This window comes from Oreochromis aureus, linkage group 3, assembly GCF_013358895.1.
Source record: "Oreochromis aureus strain Israel breed Guangdong linkage group 3, ZZ_aureus, whole genome shotgun sequence".
Classification (NCBI taxonomy): Eukaryota; Metazoa; Chordata; class Actinopteri; order Cichliformes; family Cichlidae; genus Oreochromis; species Oreochromis aureus.
This window is the reverse complement of record NC_052944.1, coordinates 119220230-119232924: the sequence shown is the minus strand read 5'-3', so window position 1 is coordinate 119232924 and position 12695 is coordinate 119220230. Positions and strand designations below refer to the sequence as shown.

The 12695-nt window shown below is 44.0% G+C and overlaps 2 long non-coding RNA genes across 2 annotated transcripts; both read left to right on the top strand.

The window, feature by feature from the left end:
• Nucleotides 1–6214: 6214 nt before the first annotated feature.
• On the top strand, nucleotides 6215–7803 carry LOC120437969. The gene is made up of 3 exons (XR_005611545.1): nucleotides 6215–6335; nucleotides 7137–7217; nucleotides 7620–7803. It is a non-coding gene; the product is annotated as an uncharacterized LOC120437969 (long non-coding RNA).
• Nucleotides 7804–9382: 1579 nt separating this feature from the next.
• Nucleotides 9383–10422, top strand: LOC120437968. The gene is made up of 3 exons (XR_005611544.1): nucleotides 9383–9460; nucleotides 9550–9611; nucleotides 9686–10422. It is a non-coding gene; the product is annotated as an uncharacterized LOC120437968 (long non-coding RNA).
• The last annotated feature ends 2273 nt before the right edge of the window (nucleotides 10423–12695 follow it).

Genomic DNA, 12695 nt, shown 5'->3' with positions numbered 1-12695 from the left:
TCTGTACACCTCATGCTGTGTTTGCTGTTCTCTCAGAGTGTCAGGTGGAGGAGGTAGATCCTCCACCTGATCCTCCGTAGATCCTCTGAACTGTGACAGAGGTCTCACTCTGGAGGAGACTTTCCAGCAGCTCCTCCATCATGGAGGACGTTCCCTCACTGTAACAGGTGGAGGAGAGGAAGCCCAGCTGGATCCTCTGAGGAAGAGGAGCGTTCCTACAAACCACATGATCACATGACCAGAGGGGCGTGGCCTTCAGTGGTAGTAATAAAGGAACAGTCCACATGTGACACTTTGAAGGCTCCAACAAAGCAGAATGGGGTTAACATTAACTCAGTATGATGGATTGTTTGGATTTGTCTTTGTTTCTCTGGCTTTTCTTGTGTGTCTGTGTGTCTTTGTGTGTTGGATAGAGTCATGTGACCTGCCCAGGGACGACACATGAGCAGCTCAAATCTGGCAGGTTTCCATCTTCTGTTTTTATCCTGATGTCCATGAACATGAACTCTGTCCCTGTCAAATAAATCCAGATAAAAACAGCCGGTTGCATTAAATCTGATCCAGTGTTGTTGTTCTTCTGTGGTGTTTGTGATGGAGCAGCTGCTCCTGACGTGTGTGAAGATGAAACCTGGGCTCCTGCAGCTTTCTTTGCTACAGAAAGTTACATTTAAGATGTTTAATGTCACATACAATGAAGTTTAGGACTCATTTAAACCAGCATGAACTAACAGTTGTATAAGGAAAGGGAAATAAATGAGATGTGAACACCAAGAAATAAGTGAAATGATGATGAAGAATGCAGAACTATAATTTAACCAAAACTAGATCCCCCAGAAACATCCTCAGAAATCCAAACCTTGTCTCTAAGACCCAGAAGTAACACAGTCTACACTAGACTGTGGATCCACCACAACCCTGCAGGACTGTTTGGACAATATGGTCTGGAGTGTATTCACAGAAGGAACAGACTTGGAGGGCCACATCTGCTGTACTCTCATACATCTGCACTGAGAGTGTAACAACAACAAAGACAAAGTGTTCCCAAAGCAGAAGCCATGGCTCAACAGTGAGGTGCAGCTCTACTGAGAGCAGCACCTTCAGATCAGGAGACCAACAAACCTACAAAGAGGCGTCTGATCTAAAGGCATCAAAGAATCCAAACGCAGATTCAAACAGCGCATCGAGGAACACTTTAACACAAACCACTCCAGAAACATGTGGCAGGGGATCAAGACACTCACTGGCTACAAGGACAATCGCACACAAACAAACTCCCCGCACATCACCTGACACCATGAAGCAGTTCTTTGCCCGCTTTGACCAACAAAACAGTGACACCAACACCTATCCTGCGTTACAGAGAGGGACGACGCCCCCATCCAGCTGGAGCAGCATCAGGTCAGAGCCACACTGACAGAGTCTATGTGAGGAAAGCAGCTGGTGCTGACGGTGCAGCCGGTGGAGTGCTTAAAGCATGTGCAGACCAACTAGCAGAGGTTTTCACCACCATCTTCAACCTCTCACTGCTACAGTCTGTAGAAGGCAAACAGGTGGACAGAGGACGCCATAATTACAGCTGTTCACACAACCCTCACACATCTGGACAGTAGGAAACACGTACGTGAGAATGCTGTTTGTGGACTTTACCTTCAACACAGTTCAAGCCCACAAACTGGTTCATAAACTCAGCAACTTAGGACCCAGCAGCTCACTGTGCAGCTGGATACTGGACTTCCTGAGCAACACACCCCAGAACGTCAGAATGGGAGCCACACCTCCTCCACCCTCACTCTGAACTAGAGATGGACCGATCCGATATTACGTATCGGTATCGGTCCGATACTGACCTAAATTACTGGATCGGATATCTGCGAGAAATAAAAAATGTAATCCGATCCATTAAATATCAAAAAAGCAGCTCACAAAACTTGCGACACGGCGTAACTCGGCTCATAACCGTAGCACGTTGCAGCAGTATGCATCATGTGATAGAGGGGCTGTGTGTATTTGTAGCCTGCTACCAAACCAGCATTTAATCTCCGAGGAAGTTATCCCAGAGAGAAGTAAAGCAAGTGTGCAAGTTCATCTCTGAATGTTTGTAAAGCATTCCCGCATTAAGCTTAACAACCAATATAGCGACTGCCTCTCTCTCTCCCTCCCTCTCCTGCCGCTACTTCAATCGTGAAACTGCTTAACGATCAGCTGATCGGCTTTTTTGTCGTGAGTCCGTCTCTCTTCTTTGTTTTTGGCCCACTTTGCACCAGAAAGAGGAAACCAGCGGCTGAACAACAGCAGCACGTTTAACCTTGATAAGCTGTTGTTAGAATTTATTTAATATTTCTTTCTACACCAGGATCCTTTTCTATGCAGCTGACGGCTGGTAACTGTGCAGGGGCGGATCTAGCAAAGTTTAGCCAGGGGGGCCAATAGGGCATGAACAGGGAAAAGGGGGCACAAAGACATACTTTTCTTTCTTATTCTCATTTAAAATATCTAGCTTTTAATAAATAATTATCTGAATCTTACACCCAAAGTTTTAATCTGATGTAAAATGTATAGAAGTCCATTACTGTATATAGTAACTGTTAAGTCTAATATACCCCAGTAAGCTATAGTACTTTTCCTTTGGGAAGGTACCATCTGTGCAGTCTGCAATTCTGTTGAAGAAAGATGTTGAATCTATTTAATTATTCTTGAAAAATAATTTATTTCTGTGCATTTTTTTTTCACACTGCATCAAATTAAAGTTGATTACATTGATTAAGCATCATGAGGTGGAGGGTGGGGGGTGGTTCCCTATTTTCTTTTGCTGGGAATTTGCAACCCTATTAGTTAGGTTGCTTAATATTTCTGCTAAGTACTCTTTAAAATACCAGAATAGGGAGGATGGAGTAGGTTTAAGTTTATTAGATTGATCAGTGTTGCTGAACTATGAAATATTTTGGGCGCAGTGTATTTTTTACATACAGGTATAACAGAATAGCTTTAGTGTTGTTGTTTATTTAAACTTGAGTATGAACTTATACAAAATGCAGCAAGATATTAAAAAAACAGTTTTATTGATTAAAAAAACACACTATATTGGATTCATATCGGTATCGGCAGATATCCAAATTTATGATATCGGTATCGGTATCGGACATAAAAAAGTGGTATCGTGCCATCTCTACTCTGAACATGTGTCCTCAGTCCCCTCTTATACTCACTTTCACCCATGACTGTTCTCCAGTCCACACCAGTAACACCATTATAAATGTGCTGATGACACCACCATCATAGGACTGATGGACAACAACGATGATTCAGCTACAGAGAGGAGGTTCAGCATCTGAAGCAATGGTGTGACGACAACAACCTGCATCTGAACACAGCCAAGACCAAGGACATGATAATCGACTTCAGCAGAACAAAGCCATCTGAGCACTCCACCCTCTACATTGATGGAGGAGGTAGAAAGGGTGGAGAGCTTCAAGTTCCTCGGAGTCCACATCTCGGCCGACCTTACCTGGTCCACAAACATCTCCCACCAGGTAGGGAAAAAGGCTGCACTTCCTCAGGAAGCAATGTCAAGCCCCAAAGCCTGCTAATTAATTTCTACTGCTCCACCATCGAGAGCCTTCTGACCTCGTGCTGCACCCTCTGCTTCAACTGCTGCACTGTGGAGGACAAGAGGAAACTGCAGCGCGTGGTGAGGGCAGCAGAGCGGCCAATCGGCACTTCACTAACCCCCCTCAGAGACATCTATACTGGCAGCCTTCAGCAGGAAGCATCATCATCAAGGACCCCTCCACCCTGGACACTCACTTTCCCACCTTCCCTCTGGTAAACTCTACAGGTCCAACAAAGACAAACAGACTCAGTAGAAGTTTCTACCTCCACCCTGACTGAAGGTTAACTGTGCTGTTAACACTCATGGACACTTGCACTAGATTTATTTCTAACCAGTATTCATTACAGTAGAATTCCTGCCTCTATTTATAGAACTGTATTCTTTTACAGCAGCAACCAGCATTCCTACGCTTACTCAATGTGCAATCCCACCAATCACAGAGTACCTTATACTGAACTGATCCTCCTCTTTACACTGTACCTGCAGATATATCTATAGATCTGTTTCTGTATAGAACTTGTGCAGATCCTTTTGTTTAGATACTTCATTTATTGTGCATTACACACATTCCCTGTGTAGGTACCTCTGAAACTTGTTCTTATCTTTATTTATCTTCTTCTATTATCCTGAGAATCTGAATGTAAACAGATACAAGCTGCCAATGGAGAGATGCCAAACTACTCATTGTTCTGGTAACACTGACAATAAAGATCTTCTATCTTATCCTGATAGAATTTCTATGAATTTCTGTCAAACTGTGGACTCACGGGACGAGTCTTCAGATGACGTCTCTGCTCATCGCAAGAACTCGAGCAACTAACCATAAACGTTCATCGTCTCTGTGTCTGACTTTTAGCTTCAAAATCGCTTCATTTCATTTTCTTCTTTTCTTCTTAACATAGAAAATTCCATTATGAACATTTGGGTGCATATGAATATACTTCACTTTATGAAGCATCAACCCATGCAGTTCATCTTCAATTAGATTCACCATCAGCTCATTTTCACCTCAACATCCACATAATGTCTTTTTGATTCAAATACACAGGAAAACTTTCTTCCCAGAAACAAATATATTCAGTATAATTGATTTGATTTCCATGTTAATGTTAGATTAGTGGCTCCTCCATCCTTTCCACACAGACTCTCAGTGTGGGGCCTACAGAGTTATTATCAGATTTTCTTATTCGTTGCTTTGGTTAAACTTCTACCTGATTGTATTCTAAACAGTTTCAGTCAGTTAAGCAGGATTAACTATCAGCACAATCACATATGAATTATGACTCTATTGTTAACTCTTAATATCCTGTCTTTTATCAGGATGGAGTTCTGGCACATTTCTTATCTTCCAACATTCCTGCAGCCACACACACACTAATCTCAAAAGCTGAGTCTACACACACAACATCTACACATTTAAATCATGTCAATTATTCTCATTCAACATATTCATTAAACTTCTGATTCAGAATGAAGATGATTTACTAATAGCACTTCATATCATCACATCATATCAGAGAGAGACATATAACCATAGTATGCTAATAGCAAATTCTTTTGTCAGGTTTAAAGTGAGATCCTGCTTTAAGGGCAGCTTCATCTGCTGGTAATGATGTTTCTAGTATATCAGCCTTGGCCAACATTACAGGGACTTACTTGCAGAGACCCACGAGCTCCAAACTTGGTGCTTTATGATTGGTGCAGATGCTCTAAGCTACTATTAACCAATAAGAACCACGGGGTCAGGGGTCACTACAAGAACTTATCAGCCACGAACTTGTATATATAACTTTACTCACACTTGTAAAACTGTGTAAGTAGAATTCAATGGGGCAGAGTGACCTGAGCACAGGCCCACTCTGTGACACTCAGAGCTTTGTGGATAAAGATAAAATAAGATGACCTTTATTTCCTGATTTATTTATTATTTATTTATTTACTTTATTAGTCCCACAGGTGGGAAATTTGTTTTGTTACAGCAAAAGTGCAAAGTTATGTAGTAGAAATATTTCTGTTTGTCCATTAAAGTTGTTTGTTGTGATCTTTTAAAGGATCCTGTGATGATCCAGAGCCTGGCTTGTCTCAGGAGTCTCTCAGTGAGCTGAGCAGCAGCTACAGCTCTGCTGGCCTCTGTGTTCACCTGCAGGAGACGTGGAGACCCGCGCTCACCTTCTGCAGCACTTAAACACAGTTGCAGTGAGGGAAGGTGAGTCGTCCTTTAGCAGGACATCATTCAGGCTTTATTAGCATCACTGTGACTGTTATTGTGTTTGTAGGAGGTTTCCTCTGCTGGTCTCAGACAGCAGCAGAAACATCAGCCTCCCTGTCAGTGGAGATCAGTTCTTATGTGCTGTTGGCCAAACTCAGCGCCTCCCCGACTGCTGAGGATCTGGGATGTGCCTCTGGTATTATCAGGTGGCTGACTGGGCAGCAGAACTATTACGGAGGCTTCTCCTCCACCCAGGTATGACACCACCCGAACAGCATGAAGCTCATCTTTGAGTTCATCTACAGTCTTGGACCAAATCAGAAGAAATAATCCTGAAGCTTTCATGTTGTTGCTTTTCTCTCAGATATGCAGACTTGTTTTAGCAGGCAGGATGTTTTTATTCTTTATTTACAAGATGAAATTGACTTTGGTCTAAAAATGTGTTGTTTTAACAGAACAGCCTTCTGTGCACCAACTACACGTAACAGCCTGTAAATAACAGCTCAGCTGCAGTCTGTAAGTTTCTACCTGTGATTTCTCTACTTTGTTTCTCTGAGATCATCTCTGTTAAACATATTTAACCTGTTTAACCTTTATTTAACCAGGAAGTGAAGGTTAGAAACTCTTTGTGAGAGTGTGTTGAAGTGACACAGGCAGTTTGAACTTCATGTCAACATGAATCCATCCTGTAGGACACAGTGGAGGCTCTTCAGGCTCTCTGCTCCACTCTGGTGTTCAGTCCTGAAGGTTGGAGCACAGGGACAGTTCAGGCTCCAGCAGTCAGCTGACATTTGATCAGGGCAACAAACTGCTCCACCAGGAGGAGGCGCTGCAGGACGTGTCAGGAAAATCCAGGCTGGAGGTGAAGCTGCATGTGCTTCAGTGCAGCTCAGTGACAGCATCATGTGACCAGGTCCTGGTTGGTGTCAAACAGGCTTTCTTTGTTTCTTTGTACTTATAAAACACTAAAGAAGCATTTTCACATGTAATCAATGTGTTTTCATAGACAACATTAGAGCTGACAGTAAGAACTGCACACAGTACAATTCTGTTTGACACTAAATTAAAAATCAATAAAGTCACTTTGTGTCTACATGAGAATCAGAGAAACTTTCTTCATCCCAGAGGGAAACTGAGCTGTCGGAGCAGCAAACACACAACAAACATCAAGCACTGATAGAAAATGAGAAACACAGATATTGATGATAAATATCAAGATAAAGAGATAAATATAGAGATATAAATATAAAAGTGTCACAGTGTAGAAAAGTGACAGCAGGCTGCACTGAGCTGTGATTGGTTCTGGTTGTTTCCCAGATTTGTGCACCTACAACATCCCAACACCTGCTGATGTCCCCACTCTCAGTGTGAAAGTCCACACAGAGGTGGAGCCCACAGGTGGATCTGCCAGAGCCAGACTGACTGTGGAAATACATCCCTGTAAGTATGTGACAGGTTAGAGGAGAGTCTGTACCAGCGTGGAGTCACTGTGGGTGATGAAGAGCATGTGTGCACACACTGTTCAAACACAGCTACAGTGGGAAGGAGAAAACTACAAACATGGTGGTCCTGGATGTTCCCCACAGTGTGAGTAACTAGACAGACTCTACCAACACGTCATGTGACCACTGTGATGATGTCATCTCCTCACAGCTCAAACGTGGCCTCCTGGTGAGTCGTGTTGAACCAGAGGAAGATCCTGTTCTGTGTCCTTAGAGGAGGTCAGAGACGTCCACAGTGGGACACCAGATGATGATCTTTGGTACAAACTGTGTCTGCGATTGTTTCTGTCTCGTCCAGTTATCAAAGGACACACCATCAACCACAGAGATCATCCAGGAGCTCCCAGTGGACGACCTGAAGCCAGCCGTGGTCCAGATCTATGACGACTACCAACCAGGTCCAAGTCTGACTAAGCTTTACTCCAACAGCTCACTGACACACTTCAGAGGATCCATCAGACTGAACAGTTCATACAAGCTGATGTTTCAATCAGTGGGACTCAGAGAAATGACACTTTCATAAATCTGGTTTTAGTCAGTTTGAGTGTAAACAGGAAACAAACTGCATCATTTGTGCTTCTTGCACCAGGATCCTCCTCGTCTCTCCCACAGCAGGAAGTTCAGCTCTGCTCTCATGAAGCAGCAGGAAGAGGCTCAGAGTGAGGACTGAGTACAGACTGATGGCACACACTCAGCCTTTTGCCACTCAGCCTTTTGCCACTGCATGCACAGCTGTGAGTCATGTGACACTCGTGCACTCGTGTTGATCACACCTCTCATTGCAGATAAGTGAACTCTCCCAGGGGCAACGATCACACACAGTGGTGTGAAAAAGTCTTTTCACTCAGTCATTTCTTACTGTTTTTATCACACAAATGTTCCTGTTAGACAAAGATAACACAAGTAAATAAATGATGATGTCATTGATTAAGGCACAAAGGTGATCCCAACCTACCTGAGCTGTGTGCAAAAATAACTGCCCCTCTGCTTCAATCATGAATGAACTGTGATGAAGCACATTTGTTTCTAAAGCTGAGTTTGACAAACACACTCAGCCTGATTACTAGAAGACCTTTTGGATCAACAGACTCATCAACTTCTACAGAACCCGTGTGAGAAAGTGAACAGGCTGAAAGATGTCAAACAGCAACACATGATGCCACCATCTACACAATCAGCTGACAGAGTCACAGCTGTCAGTCTGCACAGGGTCCAAAGCCATTTCTAAGGCTTTGGGACTCTGTTGAACCACACTGAGAGCCATTAGACACAAATGCTGAAAGTGTGGGACAGTGGGGAACCTTCCCAGGAGCCAGTGGCACCAACATGACTCCAAGAGCACATCAACATCCAGGAGCTCACAAAGAGCCCAGAACAACATGAAAGACCTGCAGGCCTCAGTTAAGGTCATCATTGAACAATAAGAAAGAGAATCCATGGAGGAGTCCAAGGAGAAAACCACTGCAGACCAAGAAGAACACAAAGGATGGTCTCACACTGTCCAACAACATGTTGATGATCCCGTTTAGGAAAGACTCTGTGGACTGATGAGACAAAAGCTTTCTGACGAGTCCTGTTACATCTGAAACTAACACAGCATCAATGAAAAGGAGCCTCATAGCAACAATCACATATGGTGGTGGTAGTGTGATGGTCCCATGTGATGCATCATGGCAGCCGTGCACATTAGTATATTTGACTGAAGCTTAATAATCAGAATAACGCTCTGATCTCTTAAATAAATGAAATCATACCTTTCTACTAAAACTGTTTCTGTTGGTCTCCACCTTTTCCTGAACCAGACCCTGCAGGATCCACCTGAGTGTCCCAGTCCTGGACCCTGTTTGTAACCAGGAGGATCCCAGGCCTGATTATTGCTGATGGATTATAAATATTCTTGCTTTATTCTCATTAAATAAATATGTGTATAAATATGTGGATTCATGTGTGGCAGGATGAATGTTATCCCTCGGTCCAACCCACTTTCAGCCTGGCGCATTAGGGGGCGCTAGTATAAATAGTGGGCATTTGAGCGTCCCTGGATCGCTTACCTGTGATCTCCTTTTTGGTCACCTGACTTCCCTTTGGTGTTGCCGAGATTATTTGCGGGTTACGCTTCTGAAGCCTCCATCGCGGCTGGTAGGTGTTTACTCATTGTAGTGTGTGTGTGTGTGTGTGTGTGTGTGTGTATATTACCTTACTTGGTGTTAAACGGCTATTGTTTGTAGGTCGTAGCTGTAGAAGCCTCCTCTGAGCCATTCTGCTCATGTTTTATGACACGGCTTACTTGGTACGTAATCAACTTTTGTTACGCTCTCTGCTTTCTATTGTTCTTTTATAGTAATTATTTATTATACTTTGCAGGAAGCGTGGGCCTTAGTTTTACGCCAAGCTACGCGAACTGAAGTACTGCTGCTTTGCTTTGCTGTGCTTTTACCGTCTGTTCCCGTTGCGAGATTTCTTTCCCTGCTGCTGCCAGCTTTTACAGTGGACGTCGGCGTGGACAGCGGCCATATGCATGCCGGTTATGGGAGTCAGCTGGCGTGCATATTGATTGACCGTTAACTTGTAGTCGTGCAGACGGCAAGTTGGAGCAATACGGCGATTCCGTTTGCTCCAGATTTTAGAGTTTTATCCAGATTGTATGTTGTTTTCCTGTTGTTTGATTTGTAGTTTGGATTTTTGTTACGCCACTGGCGGGAGGCCCTTTTTCTAGCTGTAGATGACCAGTGTGGTCCTGCAGTTGGGTTATCCCCCAGCACTACACATTAGTTTGTTGTGATATATTAAAATTTTCTTTGTTTCTTTTATTCAGATGCAGAGCGCCGACGTGGAGGAGACCAGGGTGCCTTGGTGGTGGGATCCTTTGAGTGTACACACCTGCCTTGTTTAGTTTATTAGTGTGAGTGTGTGATAGTGTGTTGCACTTGTGTCTTGGTGTGTTCTTTTTTTTTAGTTTGTGTGTGGCATCCCTGCCCCTCCATTGGTAAGCCTCAGCTCTGAATACCTTTTTAAGCATATTTGTACATGAATATTTATGATTTTGCTTTTATATGGTGTTTTAAATAATTATTAATAAATTGTCAATTTGTTTATCATTGAACCTCGTCTCTGTACTGAATGTAGCGAACCTAAATGCCTTTTTGGTGATTCAGTGTTACTTCCAGTATTCTCTGGGTGAAATTCCCAGGGTGGCGTTGTCTTTTTAAAACTGAAGAGTATTTACTTTATTTCCACCTCGTGCTGCCACACATGTTTCAGTCCTGGATGTTGATGCTTGTTTGAAAGGACACAGATGGACCTTGTTTCCTTCTTTCCTTCCTTTTTGTGTCCTCTGTGCTTCGTCTGCTGCTCTTCACTCTGTTACTTTGGACTGATTTCACTCACACGTTGTTTCCATGGTTTCTGTGCGTCACGCTGACAGCACGTGAGCAACACGACATGTTTGATCTCAAAGAAGGAGCAGCATCCTCTCTCCAACCTGTTTCTCCATCTTCTACAACACCTGATTCACTCCAGTCTCTCTGCTTTCACTTTGATTCATGTCAACATGAAGCCTGAGCGTCTGTGATGAACACACTATCAGCATCACTGACATATTTCATCATTTAAAAACACTTCCTGTCATTGTGGTGGTTACAGTGACATCATGCAGTTTGTGCTTTGACCTCCAGAGGGCGACAAATCAGCACAGACAGAGAGCTCCATTCAAACTTTGCTGCCATCAGTAATAATTCTTCAAATATAATCATCAGTGTTTGAGCAGCTATGATATCAGGGACAATCTAGACACGTGTGACAATGCTGAACATGTCACATGACACACCTTAAACATCATGTGATCCACTCTCAGTCTGCACTTTCATGACTTCAACAGGTTGAAATGAGCTTTGAAGAAACATTCAGTGAAATCTTTCATCACAGGATTCATGTGAGCAGCAGATGAACTTTGTACCAACAACATCTTCAATAACAGAGTCTGAATGAAGCTCAGGTGTTGATGCTGCTCACTGATTGGACGGTTGGTTTCAGCTCTGCTCTCAGTCTTTACCGCACAGGTGAAGGTAGAAAGTGTGACTGGATCTATAGACTGGAAACAGAGAAACATGCTGAACATTTGAAGCTTTGCAGCAGAAATGTTCAGGTTACAAATACAGCAAAATGGCCTGTATTTATATAGCGCTTTTCTAGTCCCTAAGGACCCCAAAGCGCTTTACATATCCAGTCATTCACCCATTCACGCACCCATTCACACACTGGTGATGGCAAGCTACGTTGTAGCCACAGCCACCCTGGGGCGCACTGACAGAGGCGAGGCTGCCGGACACTGGCGCCACCGGGCCCTCTGACCACCACCAGTAGGCAACAGGTGAAGTGTCTTGCCCAAGGACACAACGACCGAGACTGTCCGAGCCAGGGCTCGAACCGGCAACCTTCCAATTACAAGGCAAACTCCCAACTCTTGAGCCACGATCGCCCCTCTGCTGGTTCTCCAAAGCTCGCCTTCTCAGAGACAGTTACTCCCTCCAGGGCCTCCCCAGAGGCTGGGTGTCAGCCACCAGCCAACTCTGGACCCCTAGAGGTCAAGACGCCAGCACCAGCAGCTTCACCGGGGAACTCAACTGAACAGTCTCAGCTGTCAGCACCCACTGAGAGTTCTAGTGAGTTCACCCATCCACCTCCGTCCTCAGCTGGGTGTGTTGGAGAACACTTTCAGCCCTCTGAGGACTGCATCCCTCAGCAGAGCTGATCTGGGATCAGTGTGTTCACACCTGCAGCTACAACAAGGTTTCATGTCTCCACACGTCAGCATGTGAACTTTACTCTGACTCAGTCTGAGCAGTCAGACGGCATATTTTTAAAGTTAACACATCAGCACACACAGCTGAGCCCCTCCCACCTGTGCTGAGTTTCAGGTGGAGTCCCGCCTCCTTCCAGGAAGCAGCTCACCTGTGTGTCTGTGTTTAGTGTCCAGCTGTGGAGTGGAGCTTGTTGGTGTATGTGAAGAAACTGTAAGTTTGCTTTGTTTCCTCCTTTAAACATGAGCTGAACAAACAGTAAAGTTCCTAAAGACAAACTTTACTGTTTGTTCAGCTCATGTTTGATTTCTTCACACAGCAAACTGTGTGTTTGTATTTCCGGTCTCTCCATTAAAGTCAGTGTGTAATCTTTTCCTGGCTAACATCAGCTGTGTGCAGCTTAGTTCAGCACAAACATGCCGCTCCATAGTTCACGGTAACGGCTCACAGCTGGACCAACGAGGCTGACCGCGCCCTGAGCTCTGAGTGAGTGAGGCTGCTTTAGGTGACGTGGAAACAGATGTTTTATTTGATATATGATTTATTCCAGCTGTAACTTAGACATGACATGTAAA